We start from the raw sequence: 7,500 nt of genomic DNA, 5'->3' as shown, positions 1-7,500 counted from the left end.
GTGGTTGTGTGGTAGGTAGCTTGCTTACCAACCACATGGTTCCGGGTTCAGTCCCACTGCGTGGCACCTTGGGCAAGTGTCTTCTACTATAGCCTCGGGCCGATCAAAGCCTTGTGTGTGGATTTGGAAGATGGAAACTGAAAGAAACCCGTCGTATATATATATATATATGCATGCGTGTGTGTATATGTTTGTGTGTCTGTGTTTGTCCCCCCACCCCAACATCACTTGACAACCGATGCTGGTGTGTTTACGTCCCCATAACTTAGTGGTTCGGCAAAAGAGACTGATAGAATAAGTACTAGGCTTACTAAGAATAAGTCCTGGGGTCGATTTGCTCTACTAAAAGGCAGTGTTCCAGCATGGCCACAGTCAAATGACTGAAACAAGTAAAAGAGTATCTGGTCACAGTGCTTGCACAGATTCCTGTGGCTCTCTTGCCATCCAATTCTATTGTTCATCATATCTGGCAGGTTAGAAGGATTGCAGTTTATGTTGTCACAAATCTGCTTGATATAGGTCTTGGCTTGTCATCCCCTGCAAACTCTTTCTTGTGTAGGCCCCCACAAACAAAAAATCTTCACAAACAATTTCATCTTTTTCTCTCCAGCAATGCCCTGTGAGTCTGACTCTATGCTCTTTGATAGTGTCTGATACTGGATGAAGATTCCTATACAATTGCTCATTGGGCAGACAATCTCTCAACATGAGATTCAAAGCCACTCTTAGCATGCAAATGTAGGCTCCATCCAAGCTTCTTCCCAATTTTGAGGTAAAGCTCCATGCTAAGCAGCCATACAATAGAACAGAAGTAATGGTTGCCTGAAAGTGGTTCTTTTTCATGTCTGGAATTCTTGATTTCCACATGAGAAATAACTTGTTAACAGCACCTCAGGCTTTTCCATTGCTTTTGCAGATTGAGATTTTACTACTTAGAGGAGTAAATTCTTCTACACAGTTGAGAAATGTGCCAGGCACTGTTTTAATTGTTTCATTTTGATTTAAGCTTATGTTTTGTCTGAGTCAACATGGAGACTGATACCTTTAGCTGAATGTTCAAGACCATGGAGAATGGTTTCTGCTTGGCTTAATAGATTGGTAAGTAAGACTAAATCATCAGCTGGTATTTTTGTGGCAGGATATCTATTACTCCTTCATGTACGTAGTGTGACCTTTACAAGATTGTGGGGCTGGCCTCACCCTCTTGTTGTTCTTCATCTGAGGAGCTGACAACTATATGCATGTTCAGAATGTGACACAGCATTCTTTTGATCAAAATGTTATTTAAGAGTTCACTTCTGTCACATTTGCTTTTCCCCCACTGAATCATGCACTGCACATTGGATAGTTTCACCCACACCTCATGTCCCTCTGAAAGGATGCAAGTTCTTCCTCAAAATGCAACAGCACAATGCTTGAATGTTTCCATTCATACCTGAATATTGCTCTTTATGGGACAGACTCCTCATTGTCTTGCCTTGGGTGACATGTTGTACCAGAAAACTGTCTCAAAAGGGCAGATTCATTCATTTTTGGCCATGGCCTTGATTTTGTGATAGTGTATTTCCACAATCACATTTCCATTCAGACTATATGCAACTCTGAGGAAGTGTCTGATGTTCCATCTGTCAAGTATTCCCTTCAGCAATCCCAAAAGTAAGTGCTGTACTGTTGTCCGTCAACAGCTTGTTCACTGGCTTGCTTTCTAGAAATACTGCATTCAACACCCCTCCAATTTCAGCTACAATCTTCATCCTGATTTCTCTCCTTATTGCCATCTGCACTGGCTCACAGTTGATCATTGAAAGGTACAATCTTTCTGGGTTGTTCATCACCTCTATTACCAACTTCCAGTCTTCTTCCACCTAAATCTTCATTTCTTGCTCACTTGGTGTGAGGTCAATGGTCTGACACCTTTCCCAGTTCTCAACTACCTTCTGGATACTCTCCCTAGTGATATCAGAGTCAACTTTCCTGGCCCAAAACAGGGTCCTCTCCACCACCATATGATGCATGTTATGTAGCCTCCTTGGCTCCAGACTTTCCAGCAAACATACTGCAGCCATCCTACTCAGTGATTCCTCCAGCATCTCCAACCAGGGTTTTTTTTTTATCCTGGAAACAACATCCACCTGCCTTTGTATCTCAGCAGCTGATATCTCCACAATTTCTCAGCCACATGGAGCTGTAAATATGCTGACTTAAGATTGATAAATGTAGACACTCCTGTCACTCCTGCAAGGTTTCTCCACAGATATCTGTGGCTTCACCACACATATGATATGATACATGCTCATTCAGCTCCCAGAAACCTAGCACTGACTGGACTATATTTTGTTTGGCTGAATCATGGCCATCATCGGCAACTCACCATTCTTTGCCTCTTCTTTTCAAAGTAGTAAGATACCCTCTTTAATTCATCTAATTCGCCTCTCTCTTGAGCTCATTCCTGGCCTTTCCTTTCAAGGCATGCTCGTAGCTACACCTTATTTCTCAACACTAGTGACTCTTCCTTTCAGAGCTACTCCGCTGTCCATCACTTGTCATGAATCTCAGCCTGGAATTCCCTGTCTTTGACCCTGTCTGTCGTATTTCCTTCCTCAGAGTTCTTGGTATTTACCTGTCTAGAAAAAGAGACACTCAAATCTCTTTCTTCATTACCTGACATCATTTCCACCCTCACTTCTGCTGCATCATCTCCTTATATTTCCCTTCACTTCTGGTGCATTACTCACTATGCCACAACATGCCCTCCACCTTTCATCTAGGTTAAAATTACACATTCATTAGATCATGTCAAACTCAAAGTATTATGTCTCACTATCATTATTGACTCATACCCTCAGCTCAGTGTATTCACACATAATACCCTTATGGTATCTGAAATTAATGACAGCAGAGACATTAAGATATGTCTTAACAAGAATATTTGCAAGTAGTGGGTGCTGGATTTCTTACAGTACAGTTTTATATATAACTAGCAGTATCGCCCGGCGTTGCTCAGGTTTGTTTCAACCCTTTAGAATTGGAATTTTCTTTAAGTGAACATTTTTCTGGTTGAAATACACTGAAAAATGGTGACACAGCAGTAAAAAAATCGTAAAAAATAGGGATTTTCATAGAAAAATAGCACCTTTTTGATGTAAATAATTTTTGGTGTTAACATGGTCCAATTTGAATTTTTTCTTCTACGGAAGGAAGAGCAAGCCTTCTTCTATCATACTCTCAATTTTGGTCAACTTGCACCACAGAGTCTTGGAGGAGATAGTGTTAGTTGAAGGCTACCAAACCTGCCATAAACAGACAACTGCAGCCTTATATATATAGAAATTTGATGTTATATCTTCACGAAACCACAAAGTCACAGTCAATGAATCATGAAACCACAAAGTCACAGTCAATGAATCATGAAAATTATGTACGTAATTGGTGGCTGAACATTTGAGTAATAAACACTGTAGACCAGAGATATAAATATTGTAGACCAGAGATAACAACAGTGTAGACTAGACATAACCTTGTAGATCATAGATATAATCTTTGTAAACCAGAAATATAAACAGAGTAGATAAGAGGTATAAATCATGTAGACTAGTAATATATACAGTATAGATCACAGATATGCACAATATAGAACAGAGATAGGAAAAAATAATTTTCTCTAAAAAGAAAATTTTCATTTCTAATTTTCTACAATAATTCTCTACAGTGAAGTTGTGTTTTTTTATCTTTTCGTTTCTATACTGTTATTCCTGCCATAATATTTTACTCCTTAAATATATTTACCAAAATTACATAAAAATATCTTGATATACTGAGTAAATTTATTCGATCAAATTACCATTGGCTTCAGCCACGGCCTCCACATGACTTAGAAATCTCCTGCAACTCTTCTGCCATAATCCTTGCCTATAGTTCACCTTTGGTGTTACAAAGAGTTTTGTTGGTCTCTCATACAACTGTACCACGCACGTAATAATCAAGGAGGTTGCAGTCTGGGGAGTTAGGTGGCCAGATGTTAGGGATGATGTGGTTGCAGAAATTGTCTGACAGATATGACTGGGTTCTCCTGCCTGTGTGGCATTGTGAAGAGTCCTGTTGCCAGACATGGGCTCTTCCAGCAACCACCCACTTGACCCAGAGCAGCACTACCTCCTCCAAGCACTTGATGTAGGCCTCCATGTTGAGTCTGAGGCAGTGTGGGAAGATGAATGGAGGCATAATGTTGCCAAATTTCTGCCAGAGTAAATTGCGTCATGGAGCTGTTTTTGTCACAACTGACCCTACTATACTGTGTAGTTGACAAAATCAAAAACAAACAATGCACATGTGCGAAATTAAAAATATAAAATGGTGACAATTTACCCATCACACTCTGTATATCTAATATAATAAATGCAAAAACTTATTTGTGTGTGTCAGTGTGTAACACTTTGACCCCCATCTCTTACTATTCAATGACACTTCTACTATTCCTCATGCTGGGTGAGAGTAATAGTAAAGATAGTGAGGGTGGTGGCGAAGACAGAGAGAGAGAGAGAAAAAGAGAAGGAGAGAAAGAGAGAGACAAAGAAATTTAAGGAGAGTTGGAGATGATGTACAGCCTTGTTTAACTATGGCCCTTTCATAGAAATTCCTGTGACCAACATACTGAACACTATCATTTTTGTTTAATTTTTTGTTTTCTTTAATTCATACATACATACATACATACATACATACATACATACATACATACATACATACATATACACACACACACACATACATACATACACACACATATCCTCATCATCATCGTTTAATGTCCGTTTTCCATGCTAGCATGGCTTGGATGGTTCGACCGGGGTCTAGGAAGCCAGGAGGCTGCACGAGGCTCCAGTCTGATCTGGCAGTGTTTCTACTGCTGGATGCCCTTCCTAATGCCAACCACTCCTTGAGTGTAGTGGGTGCTTTTTACATGCCACCAGCACAATATATATATATATATATAAATATATATATATATAATAATAAATATTAGGGAATAAATCCAAATTTACAGGGAAAAATCAGATTTAGGATTGAATCCAATTTTATAGTAAAATATAATATAATATTAATTAGAGACAAAACCACTATTATGCAAATCAAACAAAGAAAGACTTAATCCAATACATAAAAAAATTTATATAAATTAAAAATAATTAAGATATCCACTACGATCGTTTCTTGTCACTTCTATTGACATTCATCAGGTGGTTTCAAGACCTAAAATATAATCAATATTTTTAAGATATAAATTTGAAATGACTAATATATATAAAATATAAAATTATCAATGAAAATATATATAATCAAGAACTAAAATAACCTCTATAAACGATTGTATATAATTAAACCTAGTATATTTAAATTCTCATATTTAAAGATGAAATCGCTAATTTCAAAAAACAAAAAATAAAAAATATATATACACACATGCTCATGCACATATATCCATGCATGTATATAAACATATCTAAATACATACACAAACTCACACACACATATATATATCTATACATACACATAAACATATAGACAAATTTATAATGTAGCCGTATATTTAATTTATATAAAATTTTTTATGTATTGGATTAAGTCTTTCTTTGTTTGATTTGCATAATAGTGGTTTTGTCTCTAATTAATATTATATATATATATATATATATATATATATATATATTATATATATATATATGTATATACACACATATACATATATATGGTAATTGTTTAATTTGGTTAGATTAAAAAGTAAATAAAAATTAAGGGGGAGATAAGTAGTAAACGAATCAATCTTAGAGGAATTGTGGACTATCATTGAATTAGGATAAACTGGAAACAACATTCTTCAGTTAGAAAATTACTAGTTGTAAATCTCATGAGAGATATTCAGCAACAGTGCTTTGGAATAAGGATTATTTGCCAACATAATATGACAGTGCTGGTTTAGGACGAACGTTGCTGTAATTAAGCCTCAGGAGATATCATCTCCAGCTGGTTATATGACACGATCTGCGTCCTTAAATTTTCGAACAAGGGAATCTAGCACTCCCACTCAGCAACATTCATCCTAAATCAGGACTGCTATGTTATGTTGGCAAATAATCTTTACTCCAAAGTACTGTTGCTGAATATCTCTTGTGAGATTTGCAAATAGTAATTTTCTAATTTATAGACCAGTGATTAGTTGTCACTTTGAAAACTATATATTTCGAACAGGAATTTGGCAGCGCCACCTCAAACCGAACAATTATTCTGTGCTGATGAAGAGAAATAACCCAGAAACTGTGAACTGAGTGAGAGTGCTAGATTCCCTTGTTTGAAAATATAAAGACACAGATCATCTCATATAGCCAGCTGGAGACGATGTCTCCCGGGGCTAAATTACAGCAACATTTGTCCTAAACCAGGACTGCTATGTCATGTTGGCAAATAATCTCTACTCCAACATTGTTCAGTGGTTGGCATGGTGTTGACTAATTATGAATATGTACACCTGTGAAAATTGTAATTCACCATGTGGCCTTACTACATGTGGTGATGTTGCTGATGGAAAATTATGGCACTGCAAGTGTTGTAAAAGGAACAAATATGTTCGTTGCTGTTCATTTCTTGAGACAAGTCATATTTCACCAGTGTTTATGTTGAGCAAAAAAAACTTTTTAAATCTAACCAAACAATTATCCATATATACATATGTAGCGTACACTTGAGTGAAATTCCTCTCCTCTCTGTTATATACAGATACAAACGTAGTAGATAACAGCTAGCCTTTGGATGCATTTTAGACCCTGTTGTGTTCACTACTCTGATTGGCTGGTATTAGCACAATTTGTCTCTTGCTCTATTTACGCCAATATGCAACCTAACCAATTGCAGCCTTCAAATAAAGTCATGTGTGACAGCCTGTTTTCTACTCAGCTTTGAGCCTACAGCTCCTTATAAAAGCCAAACTTTTCCTCGTCTCGAGGTCTTTCAGTTCCAGACCTTTTAAGGTCTAACCACTGACCACACAAGACACAGCCAGTTCCAGCAACAACACAACAGCAGCCATGTGGAGACTCACCGATTTCATCCAACAGCATTTGGCGACCTCCATATCTGTTGCCATCATTCGTCCTAATGTCAACATCTCTCTATGTACTTGCCCAGGTTACAACATTGCACCATTCGTGAATTACTTCACTTTGGATAAACAATGAATATACAACCAGTAAGAACTCCTATAATAAGTGACCCAGGCAGCAGTATCACAGCCACAACTTCATGCATGACATGTACCACAACCAGCACTGCATCATCGCTGCAACTTCTTGATACAGTATTTCAACTATTGTGTACAATTGACTCCCCACTTTGATGGCTACAGACTCTTTCTCTGTCTCTTCTTCATTGCCATCCTTATATGTTCTTAAACATGCATACGTCTATACTTACATACACACACATACATCTTAATCTTATTCTTATGAT

Source organism: Octopus sinensis, linkage group LG1, assembly GCF_006345805.1.
Source record: "Octopus sinensis linkage group LG1, ASM634580v1, whole genome shotgun sequence".
Taxonomy (NCBI): Eukaryota; Metazoa; Mollusca; class Cephalopoda; order Octopoda; family Octopodidae; genus Octopus; species Octopus sinensis.
This window is presented reverse-complemented; position numbering follows the sequence as displayed.